General features: G+C 35.6%; 1 protein-coding gene and 2 long non-coding RNA genes across 4 annotated transcripts in view; 2 read left to right on the top strand and 1 right to left on the bottom strand.

Annotated features, from left to right (window-relative positions):
* Positions 1 to 26,659, top strand: part of LOC149775022 (uncharacterized) — a 325,791-nt gene that overhangs the window by 176,002 nt on the left and 123,130 nt on the right. The window lies entirely within an intron of this gene.
* LOC149775024 (uncharacterized) lies at positions 2,983 to 5,715 on the bottom strand. Its single transcript, XR_016416635.1, has 3 exons — positions 5,457 to 5,715; positions 4,825 to 4,921; positions 2,983 to 3,967 (listed from the first exon to the last, which is right to left on the bottom strand). It is a non-coding gene; the product is annotated as an uncharacterized LOC149775024 (long non-coding RNA).
* Positions 5,841 to 9,128, top strand: LOC149775023 (uncharacterized). Its single transcript, XR_016416634.1, has 3 exons — positions 5,841 to 6,211; positions 6,897 to 6,991; positions 8,905 to 9,128. It is a non-coding gene; the product is annotated as an uncharacterized LOC149775023 (long non-coding RNA).

Below are 26,659 nucleotides of genomic sequence, written 5' to 3'. Positions count from 1 at the left end.
GTTCATAAGCTTAACCCCTACTTTTCTTTCCAGATTTATTGGTATGGACCCATGGTTTTATCATGGGAAAAATAGTTTCAAGGAAGGGAGATTATTCTGATCAGATTTTGACCAGACTTATTGAATATTCATTTTATTCATCAAGATGTACAATGAGAAAGATCTTAACATCTTGTATTTGACTGGCTGGGCCAGCTACCGTGCAGGAGACAGAAATTTGGTCAGATTTTGCTCAGAAACCAGGTCAATACCACACCACTATGGTCAGGGTTTTCGACAGTTCTGTTTAAGCGAGATTTGTACATATTAATGAGGTGATCATGCATCTGGTTGGTGTATCTTTCTACCCATGTTGAGGATGTATTTCTATCCAAGTATTTCTCATTTGGTAAGTATATACCATAATTATTCTGATAGATACCCCATGAACAGTGCAATTTCCAAAAGGGGGGTGGGCATTGTATACTGTTATCCTTCTTTGACTGATTACGTTTGTAAATTAAATTTTGTCGTTTGATTACTCATGCAGATCTTTCCATTAGATTTAAAATTGGAGGGTGAGTTGCCAGAGTAAGTGTGTGTGTGGGGGACCTTCCCAATAGCGATAAGTTTTTTGTTTGTTAATTCGCTCATTGTAAAATGAAAATAGCCAGGTAGATCACCAAGCTCTTGGCTGATAAGGAAAATCATGCTCATGTACTCTTTTAATTATTTGGCCACGCCATACAAATCTATAAGCCTCGATAGGATAGGAGTTTGGGGGTGGGGGCTTCTATTAGAATAAATATGGTAGGTTTACAGTGTATATCATAAAGATCTTGGATGAGTTTGATTATAAGCAAGATTAATTATGCAATAACCTTTGTTTACCTTTATTCTTATCAGACTGTTGTAAAATTGGTACAGTGTACATGATCAGAAGGTGGGGAGATTACAGTTAGATATACTCAGTATTCATTGTGGAATTGAAATAAGTGGGATGCATTGGGACACCTACCAGTCTGAAAAATGGAGTCATTTAGAAAAACAAAGGGTTTATGTTCCTAGAATACTTTATATGCCTGCTTAGTGACATGGTGAAAATGTCCAAAGAAAGATGATACGAAGCCTCAGCATCTCGTTCTTTGAGTTTTGGGATGAAATATGCATGCATACATATACTTGCACACACATGCAGAATTGACATAAAAACAACACATTTTATTTTCAGTTTTGTCAATAAAATAATAACCAAACTAACTTCAGCTATACTTCTCAGAGAGCATGCTGGCATGAATTCCTTTCAGGATTGTACATAATGATGCCAGGGGCCCTGAGTGGCCAAGTGGTTTAAAGCGCTCTCTGTCATGGATCACTGCCATCTCACCTCCGGCTGTGTTGGTTCAAGTCTCAGGCTTGGCCAATGTGGATATGTAAGAAAGCTTGCCGGTAGCTTCTCGTGGGTTGGTGGTTCTTTCCGGGGTTTTCCCGGGTTCTTTCTCCACCATTAATACTGGCCGCCTTGTATAGCCTATCTTGTGCTGAAAAATGGCGTTAAACCCTATAACAACAACAACAACAACATAATGACGCCGACCTGCCTTTAATTATGGCTGCTTTACATAAAATAACTGTTCAACTTAGTATGATCATATTTAACAAAGCATTTGGTCTTGAAGACCTTTTAAGTTTGTACACACTTGCACTAATCCATGTTGATATTTTGCAGCCTTTACTAAAAAGAGAACAACTATTAGACTTCTTTTCAAAAAACATTCCACAAAAGCATCTACATGTATGCATATTTTTTTATATGCGTGTTATTTGGTTTTTAATGTGACTTTCACAATTTTAATCATACACAATGATGTCTGCATTGTGGCAGTTTATAGTGATGCAACAGATGTGTAGCATCATGTTCCACCCAATCACATCATCCTGACACCAGGTGACTAGTCCTAACACTACTTAATGTTGATCACCTAGTGAAGCAGCTGCTAGTACCATTTACACAAGTGTTTGGTATTGCTTGTTCAGGGTTCCAGTTTGTGACCTGCATCCAAGGCAGGAGCTCTAACCACTTAGGGCATTAGAATAGTCTCACTAACCACTTAGGCCACTACAATAGTCTCTCTAGCCACTTAGGCCACTAGAATAGTCTCACTAACCAATTAGGCCATTAGAATAGTCTCTCTATCCACTTAGGCCATTAGAATAGTCTCTCTAGCCACTTAGGCCACTAGAATAGTCTCTCTAGCCACTTAGACCACTAGAATAGTCTCTCTAGCCACTTGGACCACTAGAATAGTCTCTCTAGCCACTTAGGCCACTACCCGGCTGTACTTTTTCCATCGTATACTCTGGAAAAGGATGGAATACGATGGAAAAACATGGAAAACCCTGGAAAACGATGGAAAAATGAAATATTCTGCAGAATTTAGCATGGAAACCCTGGACATTGTGCATGGAAAATGCTGGACATGCCTGGAAAATGCTGGACATTTTGGACTTTGAAATTTTTCAGCATGGAAAACCCTGGAAAACGATGGACATTTTGGACTTTGATTTTTTTCAGCATGGAAAACCCTGGAAAATGATGGACATTTTGGACTCTGAATTTTTTTCAGCATGGAAAACCCTGGAAAAGCATGGACAGTTTAGACTTAGAAATTTTTGGATAAATTTCAGCATGGAAAACCCTGGAAAAGGATGGACAGTTTGGACTTAGAATTTTTGGGATAAATTTCAGCATGGAAAACCCTGCAAAAGAACTTAGTCAATTTTCAAGATTGGTACAAAGAATTATTTTGAATTACCTAAAGAAAGAGCAATCATGACTAAACTGCGCTGTAACACAGATTTTTGAACTTGAAACTGAACTATTATTTCAAACCTATAATAAATATACACTGAGAAATAGAGGACACAAGTCAAATAAACAAACTAAACCATACACACACACACACACCTGACCCCTGCTTTAAAAAAACAAACTACAAGTGCTGAAGTAGTACATCATTTATTGTATGTACCACATATGTAAATAAATGTTCATTATCAAAAGAACATCACTATACAAAAATGTTGGTGTAACACAAACTATACATGTATGAAGAGATATCCTGAAAAATTAGTTAAATCCTGACCAGAAAATATCTGGTGCATATAAAATCATAAATATGTCCAAATCTGTTCACCACTTGAGCTTGACACTACAGTGTATAAGTATGAAATTCTGCTGTGCAATGGTGAGAGCCATTTTAGTCCTTTTCATGATGATTGGGGAGAACAGTACCATAAATGGCATTTCCAATTTCAACAACAATAATAGGTTCTCAAAGACACTTGATCCTATTTTTGATGATGAAAGGAAGTCTTCTTTCTTGTCAGAGCCAACTTCATTCCAAGGAGATGTTTGCTCATAATTATTAGTTATGTACACCTGGACAGCCCCCAGTTTCACACATTTCTTCTTTATCGGAGTACAATTTTTTGCAGATCTCACAATAAAAATTCTATTTGAGATACTCCTTACTGAATTCACATTTTTCCTTCAAATCTTTGACAATTGTCAATCCTGTGTTTGCTGAAGGAAGATGCAACTGAATTAAGTCCAAAAAGTCACATATTTAGCATCTGACAAATTATGTCTTGTTGGCAAAGCCCCAAGGACAATAACATGTTCAGACTTTGTGATTTCACTACAATATATATCTTGTTATGGGGCTATGACATAAAGTGGGGGATCTGTGACATGGGATGGGTAAGACTGAGTTGCTTCATTCACCTGATGATACTGTTCATCGTCTGAACTTGATTAAAACTCTATACTTTCTTCTGAGTCAGATAAAAACTCATGTCACTGTCACCATATCTAGTTGGTTCATCTGTTGATATTCTCATTATATTTGAAGATTAGTATTACGTACAGTCACCAATTTCATAATATCCAAGACCAACAGAACTGGATTCACCTAGATCAACAACACTGTAATGAGAAATACAAATTTTAGTGAACATGTATAATTCATATTAAAATCTTAACATTCAAACATTATTGTTTTGTTGTGGGAATTGAATATGTACAGTTAATATTACACTGTTACAGTAGTTTAGTTTGACAAATCCAATGTTAATGCATGCATCATTTAAACATAGGTAATGCAAACATGATACACAATGAATGCATGTTAATGACAAGTAATTGATACACAATAATATACTCAATCATACAAAGTACATGTGATACAACATACACTTCATAAATGTATGTGATGTTTTCAGAAAAACAACTCAAGTTTCATAACGTTTTAGGGCATTATAAGAAAAATGAAAGTAAAAATTATATTTAACATTTTAAATGATTAAAAACTGAAGTACGACAATGCATAACAATAAATTATTAATCTTGTTCTGCAAGAATCAATACTGATCAGATATTTCCTGGAATTTCTGTAATTGGCTGATTTGGTTAAATATGGTGTACATTGTGCATATATTGTGTATGGTGTGTTGGATAACCCATACAGAGTGAATGTTCTGTTCAAACACGCACATTGAATATTCTGTCTGTAAATACTGAATGATTTCACCATATACTCAGAATTTGTTGAACTCTGAAAATTCCATTTAGTATTGTATAGTGAAATTTGTTTATTCCTTAAATTATTGATATGGTAATGAAACTGTGTTTAAGATATGAGCCATGTTAAGCTGTGAATGTACTAGGTAAGAACAAATGTATAAAGAATAATGCTTATCTTCACACAAATAAACATTGCTGTGGGAGACAGCTGCAGACATTATTTAAAATGTAAAAAAACTCTCTATTACTCCTGGAATTACCATTGTTTTCTCTTCCTCCAGTACATGGTGCTTTTAGGAATGGACTTTGTGGAATTAACTTCAAACTGCTTATATATTTTGTCCTGAACACCAGTACCTGTAATACACAAACAGCATTAAAACGTTTACAGACTGTACAGTCAGACTGATTAAAACATCAACATATCGTTCAAAAATCATCTTCATGGTAAAACTTGTGTACATTTTAATCTTGCTAAGATTAATGTGAAATTTTTCAAAATTTCTTTTTCCAGGACTTAAGTTACTTAAGTTATGATTTTACTTATATATGTAGCAGTCTGAAAATTTAGCAGTAACCTAAAGACCTTTTTGAACATTTCCAAGACTGACAATTACAAGGTTATGGCTGTTAAAATAAAATTCCACAAATTAGGTTGCTTTGAAAGTTATATATACATATATATTGAAAAACAAAAATACCTACTCTAATTTTAAAACTGGTGCAAAAGGAAACTTGTTTTTGACCTTGTATATCTTTTCACATTTATTGTAATACTTGCTTACAATTTAATTACCAGTCATACATATATAGTGTTGGGCGGTTAATCATATAGTCAGTTTATACTTGGGCAAACGAGATAAAGCCGAGACTCCGTTTATTTCATACTCACCTATAATGTTTGGGTGTCCAGTTTGTGTTGTATTTCCATTTGTGTTCCACACCTCGACACGATATTGCCTCTTGGTCGTAAACTTTGTCTTCTAAAACCACTTTACTGTAAACCAATCATTCCCCAACATATCCAAATCACGGCGTTGGTATCCGATGTATAGATATTAACTCTTTAGATAAATCATAAATCAAAAGAGAACAAAATGTCTGATTTTTCTGTCAAGTATTCGCCTTTACGTATCGGAGTCACGTTTTTGTCACGCAGAAATAGCCGAGGTTGTTCCGTATGATGATGGCTGATGAAGCTGACTATGAAGGGATATAAAATTATGAACTTATTTTTTTTAACCAATTACTACATTGAAAAAGCCGACATATTTTGATTTCATGCGTTAGAACCAAATTTTCTGTAAAAAGAAAAAAAAAAAAAAAACGTTTCTGTAAATTTTGGTTCCAAATTCGGCACCGTAAAACGCTTTGGATAACCAGTCTAGAATTTGGGCGCAATTTTCGATTGGAGTGTCATTGAAATTGTAAAATATAAAATATCCCAGGATTTTAAGATGACCACTGAACCAGAAATATCCCTGGTTATATGGGTTAATGATCATCCCATTCAGGGAGGCATAATCTGTATGGCTGATGTACACTCGCCACGAAAAGAAATGAAGGAATATCGCACGGGAGAGAAAGTGATGGCGGTTCGTCGTGGATTCAAGGGATACCATGAGTGTATTATTGCGAAAATAGCAGGTAAGTCATTACTCAGTCCAATTGTAGCAAAATTATTTGCACGGCCGCCAAATACCTTAGCTGCGAAAGACTTCGCGTGACGTAAATTTACGGAAAGCTATTACGAAATATATCCTATGGAACAATTTTTTTTTATGCTGTTTGAAGACATAAATTAGACGTCAAAATAGTAAGGATATTGAAAGGTATGTGTTATGTTTTGAGCTTTGTTTACATAATTGGCAACATTTTTTACTTATCCTAATGCACAATGACCAGTTATCTCGTGTCTGTCTTTCAAAAAAGTTAGTACGTGCCGGCCTTGCGAATATACATTTCCAAATTGTAAATTTCACTTTAAATTTTATTCACCCTTGATATTATCAATGATCTGACTGGTATTTGTATTTTTTACATTTTCGTTATTATTTTCCAGACAGTGTGCTATTTGTAGCAATAAGTTATATTTGTTTTAATTAATTTTAGACTGCGACTCAGAAATATTCCAGTAGATCTCTTTTCCAATTAATCTTCAGTTCAGATTATGGCTTGTTTCTGTCTATCCAATTTCTATTCAGTCATTTCAGTAATATTTAATAGTAACTTATTGTATAATTAATAAGAATGTACAGTTGTAAACTGTTGGAAATGATTATCAATTTTCCTCACCAAAAATACTTGTTTAGTTTGTGTCCTTTAATTTCAGAAAAAAAGTGGCAAGGCACAGTTATGTAAACAACTTGATGGCGACAGCTTCATTGAAATTCTTCGATCTTTTAATTTGAATTAAGCAAGCGAGAGGTAATACCACATTTGTTTCAAATTCAAATGTCTAGAACATTAGCTGTAACCTGGAGTTGTGTATGTAGATAAGTAAATATATCAGAAACTTAGTGCATATGAATCATCATGGTGAAAATTTGGATTAAATTTTTTTTCACACCCAGCATGAGGCAGAAATATGTCAAATTTTGGATTTTAACAAAGCTGATAAATAAATATTCAGAATGCTGTACAGCTCTGGTGAATATATTGGCAAGACACTAACTGGGGCAAGAGCCAATAATAAGTACACACAAGGCCACCTCTCCAAGACCAGTCCAGAATTCAAATAATTTATGGTATATTTTAAATTATTAACCATGCGTTTTAAACTTTGTTAACCTATGACAAAATATATGCCAAATTGTAACAAAATTTTTTTATGAACTAAGGCTGGAACATTATTATGAAATCTAAACGTATACACAACTACTACTTGAAACATAATAGTGTAGACAGGCAATATTCAAATGGACAATGTAAATCTACTTTCAGTTTAAATGGTATAATCACAACTGCATGTATATGGTAGCCAGTTTGTGTGTGCGTGATTCAGATGTTTAGTAACATAGCTTTAACAAATGTTTAGTCACATCGCTACGATGTCTGCAGTGTGGCAATTTATAGTGATGTCTAGCACTGAGATATCATGCCACAGACATGTAGCATAATGTCTCCCACCCATTCACATTATCTTGACACCAGGTTGACCAGTCCTAACACTAACCTCTTAACCGTTTACCTTATAGAGCATAATTACAAAGTGCAGCATGCTATAAATAGAGCACCTGTTACCTATTCGACTCCATACGCATAGGCCTGCCTGTTAACTGTTAAGCAATGTAGTGTATTTTATGTTAAACAGCAATTGTAACCATTTTACATTTTTGGTTCACATCTATTATGTGTGGAAAAATTTAAGATTAAAAGTCTGATTGTTATAGCTGCGTAATTATTTTTCACTGAAGAATTTTTTACGTGCTTTAAAATCTTGAGAGGACTCATTTACCGTCATGTCAGTGAGGCTGCGTGACCAATCATAGCTGCCATTTCTCATACTTGAAATTTACAATTTGTCGTCTGCATCTACATCACTAAATCATCTGAATTTGATACATGTAATTTATGAAAACTAATTGCTGCCTGCATCAATATCAGAGCCTTTACCTAAGTTATTGAATCTTTCGTAGTTCTGATTCTAATCGTGAAAACTTCGTAAGTACTGAATGAAATCCGCGACCTCCATTTTGGAGAGTGGAGATTATGACCCAGTTACTTTAAATAGCAGATATCGACCAGGGCATAAACAGTGACCACGTGATCTGATGTAATTGTCATTCACAGAAATGAATGTAGTATCTAAATGGGGGTTTTCCCCGAAGGTGGCACTATGACAACCGGCTTAAAATGGCTGATGTTTACAGCAGGCGTCAAAAGGCACTTCCATGTGAATGGAGTAGAGGCATCAAAAGACGCTTGCATGAGGTAAAGGGTTAATGCTGAGCACCAGGCAAGGCAACTAATAGTACCATTCTTTTAATAAGTCTTTGGTATGACTTGGTTAAGGGTTCAAACCTGTGACCTCTCACACCCGTAGCAGGCGCTCTAACCACTTAGACTTAGGCCACAGGAGCAGTTAGGTAGCCAGTTTAATTTGTGATGGAAACCACAGGTTTTTAAGCCTATCAAGTTAGTCATCAAGCCAAGTGCCTCATTACAATTACCAACCTCAGGGATTGTAAAAGTACTGTAATTGCATGAAATGTTTCAGGCATAACTCTCATTCTCTCACTCCCCTCTCTCTCTCTCTCTATATATATATATATGGGATTGAAATAAATTTGAAATCTTGCTTGATTCTATTCATTAATATACAATGATTTGTATTTCAGAAATCATGAAGGAGAAGTACAACATTGGGGAGGTGATGGTGAGACAGAAGCTTTGCGATTTGGTTAAACCATCAAGAGTACCATCACTTCCACAGACTCCAGTGGTGACAACAGAAAAATAAGAAATGTGGTGAATGAACTATGAAACAACACGTGTAAAAAAAAAAATATTTTAAATTTTTTTAATTAAAATTGAGATAGAAATTAACGTGAATTTTTGTTATTTTGTTGTTAAGATTGCTTCAGAATAAATTCAGACTATAACTAGAGTAAGAGAACATATTTTTAGAAACTCGGATGATGTTAAGGAGCCAGTAATCTGGATTTTATGACACACCAGTAGAAGTGTAGCGATATTTATGACAACTTAAGCCATGTTGTCTACTGAATACTATTAAGCTACCAGTGACAAGTATAGTTTTTAATTTTGTTTCCTTGTTTAAAAGTTACTAAACATCACAGTCAATACAAGGAGTTGGTTGGGGTAATTTGGATCATGTTCTTCTTGAAATTATCATCAAATAAAAGTTGCATCACTGTTAAAAATCTCGTTTTCATAAAATATTTCAACAATTTTCAGCTAAATTTTAGTGTTGTCCAGTGTTTTCCAGCCTACCCTGGATAAAGACTGGAATATTAGTCCAAATGCTCCAGCTTTTTCCATGCTAGAATTGTCCAGGGTTTTCCATCGTTTTCCATGCTAGAATTGTCCAGGGTTTTCCAGCCTACCCTGGACATAGGCTGGAATATTAGTCCAAATACTCCAGCGTTTTCCATGCTAAAATTTTCCAGCGTTTTCCATGCAAGAATTGTCCAGGGTTTTCCAGCCTACCCTGGACAGAGGCTGGAATATTAGTCCAAATACTCCAGCGTTTTCCATGCTAGAATTTTCCAGCGTTTTCCATGCTAGAATTGTCCAGGGTTTTCCAGCCTACCCTGGACATAGGCTGGAATATTAGTCCAAATACTCCAGCGTTTTCCATGCTAGAATTTTCCAGCGTTTTCCATGCTAGGATTGTCCAGGGTTTTCCAGCCTACCCTGGACATAGGCTGGAATATTAGTCCAAATACTCCAGCGTTTTCCATGCTAGAATTTTCCAGCGTTTTCCATGCTAGAATTGTCCAGGGTTTTCCAGCATAGCCTGGAATAATAGTCCAAATACTCCAGCGTTTTCCATGCTAGAATTGTCCAGCGTTTTCCATGCAAGAATTGTTCAGGGTTTTCCAGCCTACCCTGGACAGAGGCTGGAATATTAGTCCAAATACTCCAGCGTTTTCCATGCTAGAATTTTCCAGCATTTTCCATCGTTTTTCATGGAATATGATGGACATTCTACAGCCGGGTAGAATAGTCTCTCTAGCCACTTAGGCCATTAGATTAGTCTCACTAACCACTTAGGCCACTAGAATAGTCTCTCTAGCAACTTAGGTCACTAGAATAGTCTCACTGACCACTTAGGTCATTATAATAGTCTCACTAAGCACTTGGGCCACTAGAAAAGTCTCTCTAGCCACTTAGGCCATTATAATTGTCTCTCTAGCCACTTAGGCCACTAGAATAGTCTCTCTAGCTACATAGGCCACTATGATAGTCTCTCTAGCCACTTAGGCCACTTTAATAGTCTCTCTAACCACTTAGGCCACTAGAATAGTCTCTCTAGCCACTTAGGCCACTAGAATAGTCTCTCTAGCCACTTAGGCCATTTGAATAGTTTCACTAACCACTTAGGCCACTAGAATAGTCTCTCTAGCCACTTAGACCACTAGAATAGTCTCTCTAGCCATTTAGGCCATTTGAATAGTCTCACTAACCACTTAGGCCACTAGAATAGTCTCTCTAGCCACTTAGACCACTAGAATAATCTCTCTAGCCACTTAGACCACTAGAATAGTCTCACTAACCACTTAGACCACTAGAATAGTCTCTCTAGTCACTTAGGCCATTAGAATAGTCTCACTAACCACTTAGGACACTAGAATAGTATCACTAACCACTTAGGCCATTATAATAGTCTCTCTAGCCACTTAGGCCATTAGAATAGTCTCTCTAGCCACTTAGGTCATTAGAATAGTCTCACTAACCACTTAGGCCACTAGAATAGTCTCTCTAGCCTTTTAGGCCACTAGAATAGTCTCTTTAGCCACTTAGGCCACTAGAATAGTCTCTGTAGCCATTTAAGCCACTAAAATAGTCTCTCTAGCCACTTAGGCCATTAGAATAGTCTCACTAACAACTTAGGCCACTAGAATAGTCTCACCACTTAAGCCATTAGAATATTCTCTCTAGCCACTTAGGCCACTAGAATAGTCTCTCTAGACACTTGGGTCATTATAATAGTCTCTCTAGCCACTTAGGCCACTAGAATAGTCTCTCTAGACACTTAGGCCATTAGAATAGTATATTTCATATAGGCAATATTTTAATTAACAGAATTATGGCTTGCGGAAATGATGCATGCTTTGCCATTATCTGGTGTATAATAGGGGACATGAAATATTTGTTGTCTGGTGTACAGTATGGTACATGAAATGTTTGTTGTCTGGTCTACAATAAGGAACATGAAATGTTCGATGTCTGGTCTACAATATTGTACATAGTGTTTATTGTCTGGTCTACAATATGGTACATGGAATGTGTATTGTCTGTTCTACAGTAAGGTACATGAAATATTCATTGTCTGGTGTATGATATGGTACATAAAGTGTTTATTTTCTGGTCTACAATATGATACATGAAATGTTTATTGTCTGGTGTATAATAAGGTATATGAAATATTCATTAACTGGTGTGTAATATAAGATAAGTTCATTATCTGTATCCACTCTTTCTGCTTATCATGGCAACTTCCATATCTTCAGTGTTTACATCTGCCTTTTCTCTTGACAATTCTCTGTCAGTGTTTCCTCTGGCATGTGCCAAAGTGGATGATGCTACACATTCAGCTAAATTAGTTGTAAATTAATTCTACACTGATCAATGTTAAAGCATCTGCTGAAGATATTAACTTTTTCAACTTTGCCAGTGATACCAACCATTCAGGAGTTTGAGGAATGACATTGAGGAATTATCATGGTATTTCATTAATATTTGACATCCATAATTTTGTGGATGAAATTCCTCAAAGTCACCCTTTCATGTGATAAACTTTCAGTGGGAGGTTATAAAAAGAAAAGGTATTGGGGTATTAAATGTACTGCATCATCAGGATATGAAAATACCTGGAAATACCTCTGTCCTATTCTAAATTATAGACTGGTAATAACATGAAATGCACTCTGGAGTGAACTAGATATATAAAAGATGGCAATTTAGTGGATAAACATTAGTCCAGAATCTTGTTTTGGAAAATTCCAGTATTTATCAACATTATAATGGCCCATAAAGTAGAAGCTATTATTTGTTTTAGTTACTGGATGAATGGACAAAGCATAATTTACCCTTGGGACCAACATGCTTTGAATAAACTCATATTTTTAAAAGTCAGATATATTTCTATGTACATAATCTACTCTGATCCATCCACATCCCCCTGGGGGCCCAGAATGGACGAGTTGTCTAAAGCGCTGTCTGTTACGGATCACTGCCATCTCACCTCTGTCTGTGTGGGTTTGAGTCTTGGATTCAGCCAATGTGGGTATGTGAGAAAGCTTGCCAGTAGCTTCTTGTGGGTCAGTTGTTCTTTCTGGGGTTTTCCCAGGTTCTTCCTTCGCCACTAATACAGGCCACCATGTATAGCCTATCATGTACTGAAAAATGGCATTAAACCCCACAAAAATAACAAGAAGAAGAAGTTCCAAACAGCATTGTGCTTGCTTGTAAAGCTAGTACTTCATATTAATTCTTAAAAAAAGTTAGTGATTGTCAAAATTGCACTAAAAGACAAAAAATTAAAAGTGCTGGTATGCCGTATATACTCGCTTGTATGTTTAGTCAAACGGCAAACAAGAAAGAGCCAGATCTGCATTAGGTTAATGCATATGCAGATCAGGAACAGTGTTGTTTGTTTCAACTGATTGCTCCTAACAAACTGCGCAGACCCAGATTTGCCAGCTTATTATGTGATGGCAGATCTGTGTTTCTGCAGTTTGCGGTTGGTCTCATAAGTGAGAATATTTTATATACATTGTTAATAGCCCTAGTTGTCCATAGCCAAGTAGATGACATTTATAGAAAATAAAACAACCACTGTGCATATATAACAATTTGGATTTTGTTTGTGGCATTTATTTTCATATTTTCGCTGTGCAGATATCAAAAGTCTTTACTTTGAAAGTCCAGTCAGTATGGAAAGATGTCTGAGGTACATAGTGGTAATATATATATATTACTCAGTGTGTTGAGCAGGATTTCTCTTGGATCACATAAATAGAGTCCATTGCTCTCCAAAAAATAATAAGCTTAGGAAACCCCTTTGGAAATGAAAACATTTATTTTTCCATGCTTTTAGTTGGAGCCAGAGATGAATTGATCCATAAGGATGTACTGTCTTGGGTTTGACCAGTTGACGAGATACTAGAGCTTCCAAAATGTCAGATTTTGCTGGTCATGTCGAGATGACAAGCTGAAATGACCAGTTACAAACTGCATGTTGGATATTTCTCATAGGCTGCCCGTAATTATCTTTTACAATTATTCTTTAGTTAGCATTTAGTAATTATTTAAAAACACCCTACAGCCTTAGATCATGAGATAGTACATGTGTAAAGCCTATCTTGTAATCTTTGGACTTTTAAAAATCATACAATTGAAGGATTGCCCAGGGATCTGCCAGTTTGTTTTTCAACATCAGTCTTTCACACAGTGTGAGGTGTGGCAGCACAAATGAGATGTTAGAAACAACATGCATGTAATTTAGGCCATATTTAGAATTTTAGAAAAGAAAGAAGTAGCAAATTTAATCTTTATTCTCACCCACTAACATTTTGCAAGCTAGTCCACTCTGAGGGTAAGTCTACAATTTATGCTAAGTTAATGTCATTTCTTTGAGGCCTTAAGTCTGGTAATTAACAACAAACAATTATACAAAAATTGCTGGTAAGTGAATTTTTTAGCAAATAAAATATATTTTATCAAATAAATTGTAGAGAAGGGAAAATGTGATTAATAACTGGAGGATTCTATAACAGAAGCAACAGCAAATCTGGAATGGTCAGCTCCACATTTTGTAAAGGGTCTTTCTCAGGAAGGAAAGGATTTTCAAGTAGACAAAAATCATATCACATTGTTGCAGAAGTAATAATAATGCACAAGCTGGTGAAATACATTTAAGATGAAATAGTACATTCGTCATAATCATTATTCATAAATTACTGTAAAACACGTGTTTTTTAATTAGATTAATGTCATTGTGTTAAATTTAGCATCTCATCAAAAGGAAATTGTTTAAAAGATTATTAATAAATGGTAATATTTTTTAACATATTTTTTTTTCTTCCCAGAAAGCATCAGTATAGTGTGTGTGTGTGTGTGTGTGTGTGTATTACCCATCCACCCCCACCATATGAAATAATGATTAATTAAAAGGTTAATACAGGAAAATCTATCCTTAATGACCACTGCTATGAGAGCTGACCTGTCTTGAGAAGCCAGATTCTAAGAGAATCTGTTCATTTTATAGCGTTGTGACCTGTTATGGGAGACCACCTGTAATGAGAGACCAATAATTTTTTGGCAGAAGGCGTGGTCTTTCAATCTAGGTTCTACACTGTACCAATAGTGCTTATTGGTGGCAACCTGGAAAAAATTCTTTTAATTCCTTTTCATTGTAATCATCATAAATGCCACATGCCTAGTTATACAATAACATGAAAAGTGTCAATCAACTGTCACAGCACACTATATCGCAAGACATATTTTGTATCAAATCAAGGCTAATTGTTAGAATAAATGTTTTTAATTCTGACTCAATTCATCTGACCAATCAAAAATCCTATTTTTTGATATGATTTAAATAACACAAAGTATCTTACATCAATCGGTGGTTTATCCTACTCTTTCACAAATGTGATCCAGTGAACAAGACTAAAGGTATATTTCAGACATGGCAAGCTTAGTTTGTTTTTAATGAACATAAATTTCACAATTACTTGCAAATAACAGCAACAATATTCAAATGATAATTCAATATTGATCTTGTTTATCTAAATATGCATTTTTAAAAGAAAAGGAATTGTACGTTTTTTTTATGAATTGAATCAGCAATAACATGGAATGTGTCCCATGCAAAAACAGTGATGTAATAACACAATTTTTATGATGTAGTACACAGTGTTATGTAATGCACAATATGTGTAATGTGTATTGAAATATTGAAATATATTGGAGTAATGTTTTCAATAGTCTTTCAAATATTGATTAACTTGAAAAAAGAAATTTATACGGTTAAGAAAACCATTTCATTATGAAAAGCTTTTTGTTCAGTTATTTCCAATGTGAATTAAACTGTTTAACCCTCCTATTCCTAAGACCTCTTTCTACCTACTGTAGATTCCCATTGTTCATTTTTTTACAGGGAAATGTACCATCTGGCCTTTCTTATGTTGCAGTCTCTGCATGAATTATCAAAGGAGATGTATCATAAACTCCATTGCAAATACGATTTTATGTTATCTCGCACAAGCCCAAATGTTGTGCGTGCTAACATCCAATAATTTATTGGATGAGGAGGTACAGTTACCATATCTACTTGCAAACAACAGAGACCCTGATCTGCCATTGTACAATTTGTCAGCAGATCAGGGTTGTTTCGTTTGTTTTGCTGGTTAATCCATTCAAATTGTATGGATACAGATCTGCCATTTTATTATGCTGTGGCAAATCTAGGTCTGTGTAGTTTGCAGCTGCATCTGATATATAATCTATAACATGTATGGTAAGTGCCATTTTTATTTGAAGATCATAAGCTGGCAGCCTTTAGATTACTGTTGCTGATGGATAATCTTGGCAGATATTTAAGTGGTTAGTGGGCAGTCAGTGATGAAATGTGTATCCAGGCCCCCTTCCCTACTTTTTCCCAATTTGCAAGATGCTGCCCAGCTGGGTCAAGTCATGCTGCATTTACACATGTACAGTGTACCATTTTTACTCACTAATAAGACGAGACCAAGTGCAGACTGCACAGACCCAGATCTTCTGGTATATAATGCACAGGCAGGTCTAGGTCTGCAGTTTATGTGTAATCACTAGAACAAACAGCATATACCCTGATCTGCAGGCATATTATGCTAAGGCAGATCAGGATCTTTGTTGTTAGCTGTTTGACTCTATAAGTGAGTATATACAGTATTCAGATTTAGTCAGTGATGACCAAGATTTTACCAACCAGTATTACACTTGCAGATCCTTAAGTCTGCACTCCATGCTTGACAGCATGTATATAAAACAAAACCAGATAGACCCTTATCTGCTCATCTTTTGGCGTGGACTGCAAATCAGTCAGAAAACAACTAAAGAGCACACTCAAACTCAAATGGTTAATTTGTATGTAATGACCATTTATAGTTATCAGCATGCCAGAACTTGAAAAATTTCAACTGCCATATTTCTAGTACCTGCTTCCAAATAATGTTTGCATTTGTGTTTGAAACGTTCACATTTGAGTGAACTTTATGCTGTCAAAGCTCATCATTACATGTATATTGTACAAGGGTAAGTTCCAAATGTCTCAGTTGGGAGCTCTCCACTGTTCTGTTTAACTGAGGCCAAGTGACACACTTTAAATTCTAGTTTTTCAGTTTGTTTAGACATAGTTCAGTGTTGATGAAACAATTAACATGCACCAGGTTCAGTTACAAGGTAGTTCTATCCATATTTATGCAGTTGCTTATCTTCCGCAAGGCATGCTGCAATCAGTCACATGTGGTTACTGATGGATTTATTTATGTGGTTTGACTAAAAAAAGAGGGAGTCTGCGCTGTAATGCACTGTGCATGTATTATGTTGAATATGCTATGATAATAAGTGTATCCATTATTGAATAGAAAAACAGGAGTTTGAGCGGGCACTCCATTTGCAGGGTTTTGTGACTGCTGGTCTAGGTCACCGATGTGTCATGATTGGATGTGCTATAGAATAAGGGATACGGTAATCCAAATCCAGGTTGACAATGGGTCAGATATTCTCCAGGCTATTACCTGTGTAAGAATGGCCCAGTGTAATGGTGAAGACACGTACATGTATTGTGGCGAGGAACTATAGGCTTGCTATAGTAATCTGTTGGAATTCCTCGCTGTCACGCAATGTAGCAATGCTGCCTGTCACATGGCTATGGGGCAGACAAATGGTCAGTCTTAAACAGTGATAATTAACCTTTTGCATGCCAAATGTATCATGATTTTACTTCAGTTTTAAGACTGAGCATCATGAATAAAGTTCTAGCACTGTTGATATTATACTTGTCAACAAAGGAAGTGTCCCAAAGTCCAATTTTCATACATTGTTTTAAATCTGGGACTTCTAGTCTTATGAGTGTGTTGATCTTAAGTCTTGCATGTGTTTAACTTAGCTTTTATAAGCATGGGACTTTAAATTGTATGATTGTGTTGGATTTTAAGTCTTATGAGTGTGGGACTTAAATCTTACGGATGTGACAGACTTAAAGTCTTAAAGTGTTTGAGACTTTAAGTCTTATGAGTGTGGGACTTAAGTCTTATGAGTGTGATGGACTTCTAAGTCTTTTGAGGGTGATGGACTTTATGGCATCAAAGGGAAACTGAGTAAATGTTCTGAATAATTATGTTATAGTGTCTCTTTATTTAACAGCCATGTTTATAGAAAAAAATATTCTTCAACTTGTATTCCTCAAAGAGATCCATTTCATTTTCACCATAAATGGAGGTATGAAACATGATCTTTCTTTTTCACCTGAAATGGAGATAAGGAAGTAATTTTTCATTTTCAACTCAAATGGAGTTAGGAAACATGTGGGGGGAGGGGTAACTTCTGATTGCATCAAAACACATCTGATTCTTTCATTTTGCTAGGTACCTAAACAAATACAAGATATTTTTAATTATCTATTTCACCCATGCATGAGCAAATGGGTAACTATTGGACTTCTATATATTTTTTTGTTCTTATTGGCACCAGGATTTCCATGTTCAGTCCTTTGTTAATTAAAATCTCTAACTTGCTGTACTTTTTCCAAAGCTCATCTGCCTATGTACAGTTCAGAGAGAAGAAATTCTAAAATCTGGACGGACACAAAAATTGTTCTGGAATGGGTAATTTTCCATCTAAAAAGTGGTCCCAAAAATTATATTTTGTCAGCAGCATTATTTGACGTGAGTAAAATGTGTACATTACTTTATCATTAGAGCAATATCTTCCCCCTTTTCTGTAATACCGTCCACTTTTATGTATCGTTTTTTTGTTGATGCCAAAGATCTTGGAACAAGAGTACTACCTCATTATCCTAACAAGTGCCATGTGGAGATAATTAGCGCAGCTTTTCTTAGAATGAATTAGCATTTTACCTTGAAGAGTTTTTGGTAAAAAAACAATAGAACTAGGGAAAAATAAACATTTTGAACATTTTAATAGATTTACATCTGTCTCTCTCTCTAAGTACATGTATATGCTAATGCTGATGGATATGTTTAAAGATCATTTGGTTGAGCATTTGAGTTGTATTCCAGAGGTCATGGATTTGATACCTGCTCAAGACAGCTCAGGATCATTGCTGTGGTGTGTTCTTGGGGGATGAACTGAGCTCCCATTTCCTTGGAAATGTGGCCAGTATTTGTTCACAATGGCATCTAAAAGAAACGAGACAAACAACATTTTGTCTTGTTCCATTTTGATGGAAAATTGACCACTAATGAGTAATGTGATGGGCACTCGCTAGTCTGGGCAGGTACTTGATTAGGGCATTTTAAGTAAGTCAGACTCGTATTAGGGTACCCTTTTTGAGAGGCCATTTGAATGTACCACACAGGTATGTTTAAGATAATATTTGCACTAAAATTAAAATAAGGGCTGAATAATGCTAAAATGCACAGTTTTAATCTTACCATATGCAATATGTTTAACTTCGACAGAGCATCCCACATGAAGGGCAGGGCATACATTAGAGATGGCAGATTTTAGTGTCCACCTAAAACAGGCTAGGAGCAACAATGCACCAGATAGAACAGGTTTTAGGAATGACAAGATGTTTCACCTTGTATAAAGCAACCTCTTCTGTAGAACAATAATTGGAATGTGGCCTTATAAGAGCATTATATCTACCTCAAGACTCTCAAATTATATATGTATGTATGTATAGAACAGTATCCACTTTCTTTTCACCATATGGAAATACACACGCCCATACATATGAACCCATTGAAGTCAATATACATGCAGCATGCAATTAGTACCTAATTGATGGGTAGAGTGTCTTTAATGCCCATAGGCATTTGCGAATACAAATATGATTGCTTTCTGTTACACTCAAATGCACATACTTTATTAATCATCCAGACATATATCAGTATATACCTATACATGACCTATCTAGAGGGAGATAACACAGTTATGAGTGATAATTACATTTAAAGTCAGAAAGACCAAACAAATTTTGAAATAATAATATTTTCATTTCCAAATCACATGCATGTTATGCGTTCAATAAAAAAGCAGAAGAATATAATTTAAAATAATTGTGATTTGGTGGTTTCTCTGGATGTTTTAATATTCACGTAATTGGTCACCTTTGGTAAATCTGGACAATAGTTGAAATTTCTGTTGGCTTGAAACACATCCAGTTTTGTCTATCTTGTGGTTTCCACAGATTTTTTTGACAAGTCCTGAGGAACTGTTCACCTGCCAAACTACATGTGTGAATTACATGATTGACTCATCATGGTTCAGTACCCAGTCAGTTGTATTTTGTAATGTATACAGGCAAAGCAAAGCAAGGCCACCATACCATTTGTGTCTTTGTGGCACCCAACAGTGTTGCACAGATTGGAGCAAAAACAACACAGAGGTTCTCAGCTGTTAAATTTGTCATCTTGATAGTTGTCAGTAGTAATAATAGCCAGTAATTATCAAAGTGTCAAAACCTGATAACTAAAGAGCATAAAAGCAGTTAGGATAAGCAAATTAATAGCTTGACTCATCCAATGGATTTAAGTTCGGTAATTTATGGCTATGCTGAAACAGAAATGTTCTTGTCAATTTAGAAAAGAAAAATATTGAAGGGATTTCAAACTGAGTTATCCATTATATATTCTTGTGTGGAGTAAATTATTTGCACTGTATTCTGGTGAAGGGTAAATTATTTGCACTTTATGCAGGTAAGGCAATCTGATTAAAAATCAGATCTCCGCTGCCCTATATAAAGATCTGACAGCTACCAGAGGAGTCATGCTCTGGTGATCTTTTAATTAGGCAATGGAAATGCAGCTTTCAGAAATTTGAAAGTGAATCAAATTGTTTGCAGTGTTTTCCTTTACCCTCATATGTTTTTTACTCAGTCTGACCCCCAGTTCTGGTACCAAGGAGATTTTTTACTCTCAGTCTTGCACCCCTAGGGGATACACTGCGTTTGGGACTTCTTGATGCTTTTCAGCCACATTGCTCAGTCTCCCAAATGTGAAGGTATAGAACTTCATTTGATTGGCTGAAAAAATTAGTGATTATGGTAATAACATGGGTCATTAGAGCATCACCCCACAGCAGTTGCTGTCAGATCATCATGTAGGACAGTCGAGATCTGATTTTAATCGGATTGGTAGGTGAGGAGTAAATTATTTGCACGTTATGCTGGTGAGTATATTCCACTGTATGCCGGTGAGGAGTAAATTTGCACTGTATGCTCATGAGGAATGTATTATTTGTATGTTATGCTGGTGAGGAGTATATTCTACTGTATCCGTATGAGGAGTATATTCCACTCTGTGCTCATGAGGAGTAAATTATTTGCATCATATGCAGGTGTGGACTAAATTATTTGTACTGTATAATGCAGGTGTGGACTAAATTATTGGTGCTGTATGCTGGTTATTGGTAACCTTAAAGACATGACCATCCAAGAATATAATATTGCTGATGCAGAGTCATTCTGGATGTAAATAGAAAATAGCCATGTGTGTGTGTCATGGATCATGGTACATTGAAGTTTGTCTTTTTTTATATTTACCTCTTTCCGATTTTACACTTTGGCAGAATATGTGGCTTAGTTTGTTACAGTACAGAGCATGGTTTTTCTGAATTATTAGACACCCACCTTGCGCTTGAAAATTAATTTTAATTTTGGGAAAAAAAAGTTCATTTTTATAGCAGCAAAGAAGCCATGCCATATCACCATTGTGGTAATGCTGTATTTGTCATGGTACAGACATTCCAATACTATACCTGCTCTAGTGGTTAGAGTGTCTGCTTCAGATGCAGGAGGTCATGGGTTCGAACCCTGGCAGAGTTGTATCAAAGACTTATAAAAATGGTACTTGCAGCTGCCTCGCTAGTTGCTCAGCATTCAGAGGTTAGTGTTAGGACTGGTTGGCCTGGTGTCAGGATAATGTGGCTGGGCGGGACATTATGCTACATGTCTGTGGCATGATGCCCCAGTGCTAGACATCACTACAAACTGCCACACTGCAGACATCATAGTAATATGACTGAAAAATTGTTAAGTCTACATACATCAATACAATATGTATGCATGGGTTGAAAATTCACTGACCAGTTCAAAATGGCAGATGAAATGTTTTTGCAGTTAAGTGAAATTTACAGTCACTTCCATAATGAGGTGAGTGCTGCTTCAGGGTTTACCAGTGTTTCATGTCTATTTAATAAAAAGGATGTTTTGTAAAGAATATTTCCAGCTTGGTTCATGAAAGTCCAAAGTTTGTTTTCCACTTCTTGTGATCAAAGTCATACAAGAGCTTTACTTGTACTTCATATTTAATAAACACTTAACAGAGGGAGAGCAGACTGGTGTTTGTTTGTTCAACTTATAACTAGTGTTAGAAGGGTCATATACAATTTTCTGGAAAACATTTCTCACAATTTAATATAAGCCATTAACATCATCAGTTTTTATGTTTCTGTACTATTTCGTTGAGTAGGTGTTTATTCTCAGCAAGTAAAAATATTTAGTACCTGCCTGATTTGGCTAGTGTATTTCGACAGATTTTTCAACCATAATATAAACTTGTGCTGGTTTGTATGTATAGAAACAAAAACTTGGTTTTCTCATTAATATTTACTTCTGTTACCAACCATTTATAAAGAAACATACTATATATTTCAGTTCCATCAGTAATCATACTCTTAAGTGTAAATAAAACATAAAATAATATTTATACGCACTGCATTATCATTTACATCTCTGATTTTAAGAGACAGTTTTTGTGCAGTACATATAATGGTAGGTAATGGTGTTTGAAAAAGTTACCATGACACGAAGTTTGAAACATTTACTTTTTGAAAGAGGAAATGCTCTCACATTTGAACAGCTAGTGAAAGTAATGTAAGCATTGGATTCAGGTACTGTTAGTTAATATCAATTAATAAATCAACTTTTATCAGTCAGTTATTTTAAACTGTGATTCAGTTTGAACTGAAGAAGATATAGAACAGTATAGATTGCTTGTTACAGAACACCAATAATTTTGCACTGAATAATGGTGTTAAAACCAAAACAACAACAGTGGTTTAAAAAAAATGTTAATGTGGCTTCATACTACAAATTGAAAGGTTCCATAATGGCTTTTCCATCTTACTTTGAAGTTGCATAAAAGCTTTAACGTCTTACTTGAAAAAGAAGCCAAATGCATTCATGAAAGGCTTGTTTTTCACAACGATATGAAAATAAAATAAACTCAGTAATGGGAATCACTTCATTGCATACATTATGACAGAAATTGATAGCAATATGTTCTAGTTATTTTCTTGCACATTTCATATTCCCTCTATGAATTAAATTTTTCCCTTTAAAGGGTTTCCTGCCTGTAATTGACCCTCAGGTTTAATGTCAGTCCTCTAACTTAATATACTGGACAGTGATGAATTACAATATATTTTTATCACCTTTCAGATTTGAGATAAATCATCGTTATCCACAGTTTAGTCTTCATTCATGTCTTCTGAATAAAGTTTGAAAGATTGTGACTAGGTTGTTTGTGTCACCAGTATCATAGTAAGTGGTACAGTTCTTGTTTTGTTTACTATTTACTTTGGTTAAAAATTGCTGACCTTGTTCATTATGTGTACATGTACATCCTTGTGTGTCTAACCAGTGACTTGAATACATTTATTAGCAGAACTTGTTTACTCTCATTAATAATCATGCTTATGAAAGAAATGGCTGAGATTTTGTAGTCCAGCCAGTGTTCCTATGTGTTGGTAATGTAACACAACTCCCTATACAGGTCAAAATGGAAACCACAAACATTGGGATATGATTGGCAATGGTTTGTAGGCGTGCATAGTGTTCTAGAATTTAGATACACCCTAAAGGGATGGACAGAATTGTGGGTGGGATGATTTTTTAAAAAAAACTCCCAAAGTATGAAGCTAATATCTATTATCACACACCCAGGTGTCAACATGTGTCAGATGGGTGGTGTAAGAATAAAGCCTTTGGGTCATTGGGGGTGGGGGTGGGGTGAAAAAGATGTAGCCACTGGGATCGCAACTTTAAAGCTTTTAAGATCCCACTGTTTAACCTTGTACACACTTATGGATCATGAAAAAAAAATGTATGCCTGCAACTTTTTGATTCTTGGCCAACAGAGACTGACAAAGCAATATTCTAAGAGTCAGATTCACTCAATGACATGCTCTGAAGTTTTACATTGTATACAGAGATTCATAAAAACAACTTGGTGATTGCTAAAGATGAGTGCTAACTGGCCACAGCACAAATAATGGATTCATTAACTCGAGCCACATTAGTGAAAGAAATATGCAAGAAACAACATAGAATGCTTTCTTTGAACATAACAAATTAAACAGAGTATTTGAACGTTGTGGAGTATCATGCATAATTCTAATGGTCTGGTAAGAAAGTTTTAAAACTCACTCACTCCTATTACTTGGGATGTGGATTGTATTTATGTGGCAGAAAATGTATTCGTATGATGGGGTGTTATTTTTGGAAGGAACATACTTTTTAGCAAATTCTTCATTTCTACATGTATGAAAAAAAACTTTCCTAATTTTGTTCAGTACTTTACACAGACAACGATACTCTCTCATGCTCTCTCTCCTCTTTCTATCTCCCCTGCCCTCCCTCTCTCTCTCTCTCTCTCTCCCCCCACATCTCAGGAAAAGACATTTACATCTCCCAAAAATGTTTAGACATTGGGGGTGGGTCCAACTTTTGGAGTTTTGAAGTTTAACTCTTGTGTATGTATATAAATATACACACACGTATACACAAACATATATGTGGACAAATGCTGATTCAGAATCAAAATACATTGTTCTCTTGTCAGAAATCTCCTGAGATCTGGGTTGTAGGTATATTTTGTGTTGTATTAAAAAGACAGAAACTTTGAGTCATAGCACAAATTAACTTTAGAGTAACCTGTGTGTGTGTGTGTGTGTGTGCATGCATATATATATATATATATATATATATATATATATATATATATATATATATATATATGTGTGTGTGTGTGTGTGTGTGTGTGTGTGTGTGTGTGTGTACGTGTGCACACACACACACACGTATTCCAGAATTTGAAGTGCAAGTTTTTTAAGAGTTTAGTATGTGGATAGGTATGGCTGATATTGGCAGAGTTTGGTTAAACAGCGTCTTTTAGGCCCTCCCCCTATTGTGTTTCCTATTTCACTGGTTTAAATTGGTGTTGGTAGGGTATTTAAAAAAAACCCACCTAATGATTAGTATATATAATATGTGTGTGATTTGGATTTTTAATGTAGCTTTAACAATTTTTCATTTATATCGCTACAATGTCTGCAGTGTGGCATCTTATAGTGATGTCTAGCACTGGGGCAGACATGTAGCCTGATGTTCCACCTGTTATGTGCCGCAGATTTGTAGCTCGATGTCCAACCTAGTCACATTACCTGACACCAGTCCGACCAGTCCTAACACTAACCTCTTAATGCTGAGTGCCTATCAAGGCAGCTGTTAGTATTTTTTTCTAAGTCTTTGGTATGCAATGGCCAGGGTTGAACCCACGACCTCCCGCTTCCGAGGCAGATGCTCTAACCACTCGGCCACCGTAGTGGGATATATATATATATATATATATATATATATATATATATATATATATATATATATATACACACACACACACACACACACACACACACACACACACACACATACATACATACATACACAAAATACTCAGCACTTCAAGTACTGGGCTAAACTGGCTCAGTTTGATGCACATATAAGTTTTGGATTTTCTTTGGTGAATCTTTTAAAAAAGTTATAGGAGTTAAATGAGTGTGGAGTGCTAGGTTTGGATATGAATAATTAAGATGGTCAGCCGACCAGAAACACGTGTTTTGTTTTGGCCTTAAACAAAAAAAGACTGGGCAAATGTAGTGTAATGATACTACGGTAAAAAGTATCACCATCAGTCTATCCCATCAGTAATAAAATACCTTTGTGGATTTATTCTGGTTTCTAACATGACATCTACAAAAGCACATTAATGTTTGTAATTTGTTGCAACCTTTGATTTTATGTACAAGATAAATCCAAGCAAACCATTCAGCTACCACTGATAATGTTGGAAGATTTCATCTTTGAGCAGCATTGGATTTCTTTCAAAATGGTCACAAATCAATAGAATAATGACACTACTGACAGTAAAGCACCTGCTCCAAGCTTGGTTTTGGCAACTTTGGGATTAGGTCCAAACTGTATACAGTTAATTATGCCACAGTGAACTCTTTACCTGTTGTTTACTTCTGTATAACAAAAAAAAGGGGGGGGGCAGGAAATCACCCAAGCCTATTTCATATTATCTTGTCTACCCATCATGGATGACCCCTTTCTTCTATATTCTAGTGTACAGTTTTAAACATAATTCTCATGATTCTTAATTAGTATAGACACCAATTAGTCTAGACACTGTTTCGTGTCATTCTTTCATCTCCATTTATGATTTTTGCAAGGGAATGCAGTGCATATATTCTGCATGCATTATACAATAACTGGCTTCACTTGTTTTCCAGTTCTTGGCATATGATATGATTTCTGCATAGCTTGCAAAACTGTTTATCTTGTTTGCTGTTTATCATTACCAGTGTTATGTTACACAAATGTGCATGTACTATCTAACTTTTAGTATGACTGGAGCCCACATTCATGGCAGTGGTATGACTTTGGCTCCACTCTAGGGTCTGGTACGACTTGGGCTTCACTCTAGGGTACTGCCTGCTTTTCTGTAATTTTACATCATTTTCATTGCTGAATTTTTCAATGCAGGATTATATTTTATGTTTTATATATGTTTATGTTTTCACTGATGGCTGTGAATGTGTTCCAGGCTTGATACTTTGAATTTTAAAATTACTTAATTAATTAGTGTCAAGCCAGACTCTTCACATCATGTTGTATATATTGTATATATTGTACATAACAGATAGAAGGCCTCAAGGTAGATTAGTTCTGTAACTAATTGAGTTACCTTCTCTAAATAAAGTCTTTATTATTATTATAGGGTTTGGTATGATTTTTGCTCCATGCTAGGGTTATCAGTGCGACTTCAGCAACACATAAGGGTTAGCGGTATGACTTACGGTCAGACGTATGACTCTCATTACACATTAAGG

Source organism: Sinohyriopsis cumingii, unplaced genomic scaffold (genome assembly GCF_028554795.1).
Source record: "Sinohyriopsis cumingii isolate HCF-2022 unplaced genomic scaffold, ASM2855479v2 utg000029l, whole genome shotgun sequence".
In the NCBI taxonomy this organism is placed as follows: domain Eukaryota; kingdom Metazoa; phylum Mollusca; class Bivalvia; order Unionida; family Unionidae; genus Sinohyriopsis; species Sinohyriopsis cumingii.
The sequence above is the reverse complement of the archived record's forward strand: the minus strand, read 5'-3'. Positions and strand labels throughout refer to the sequence as shown.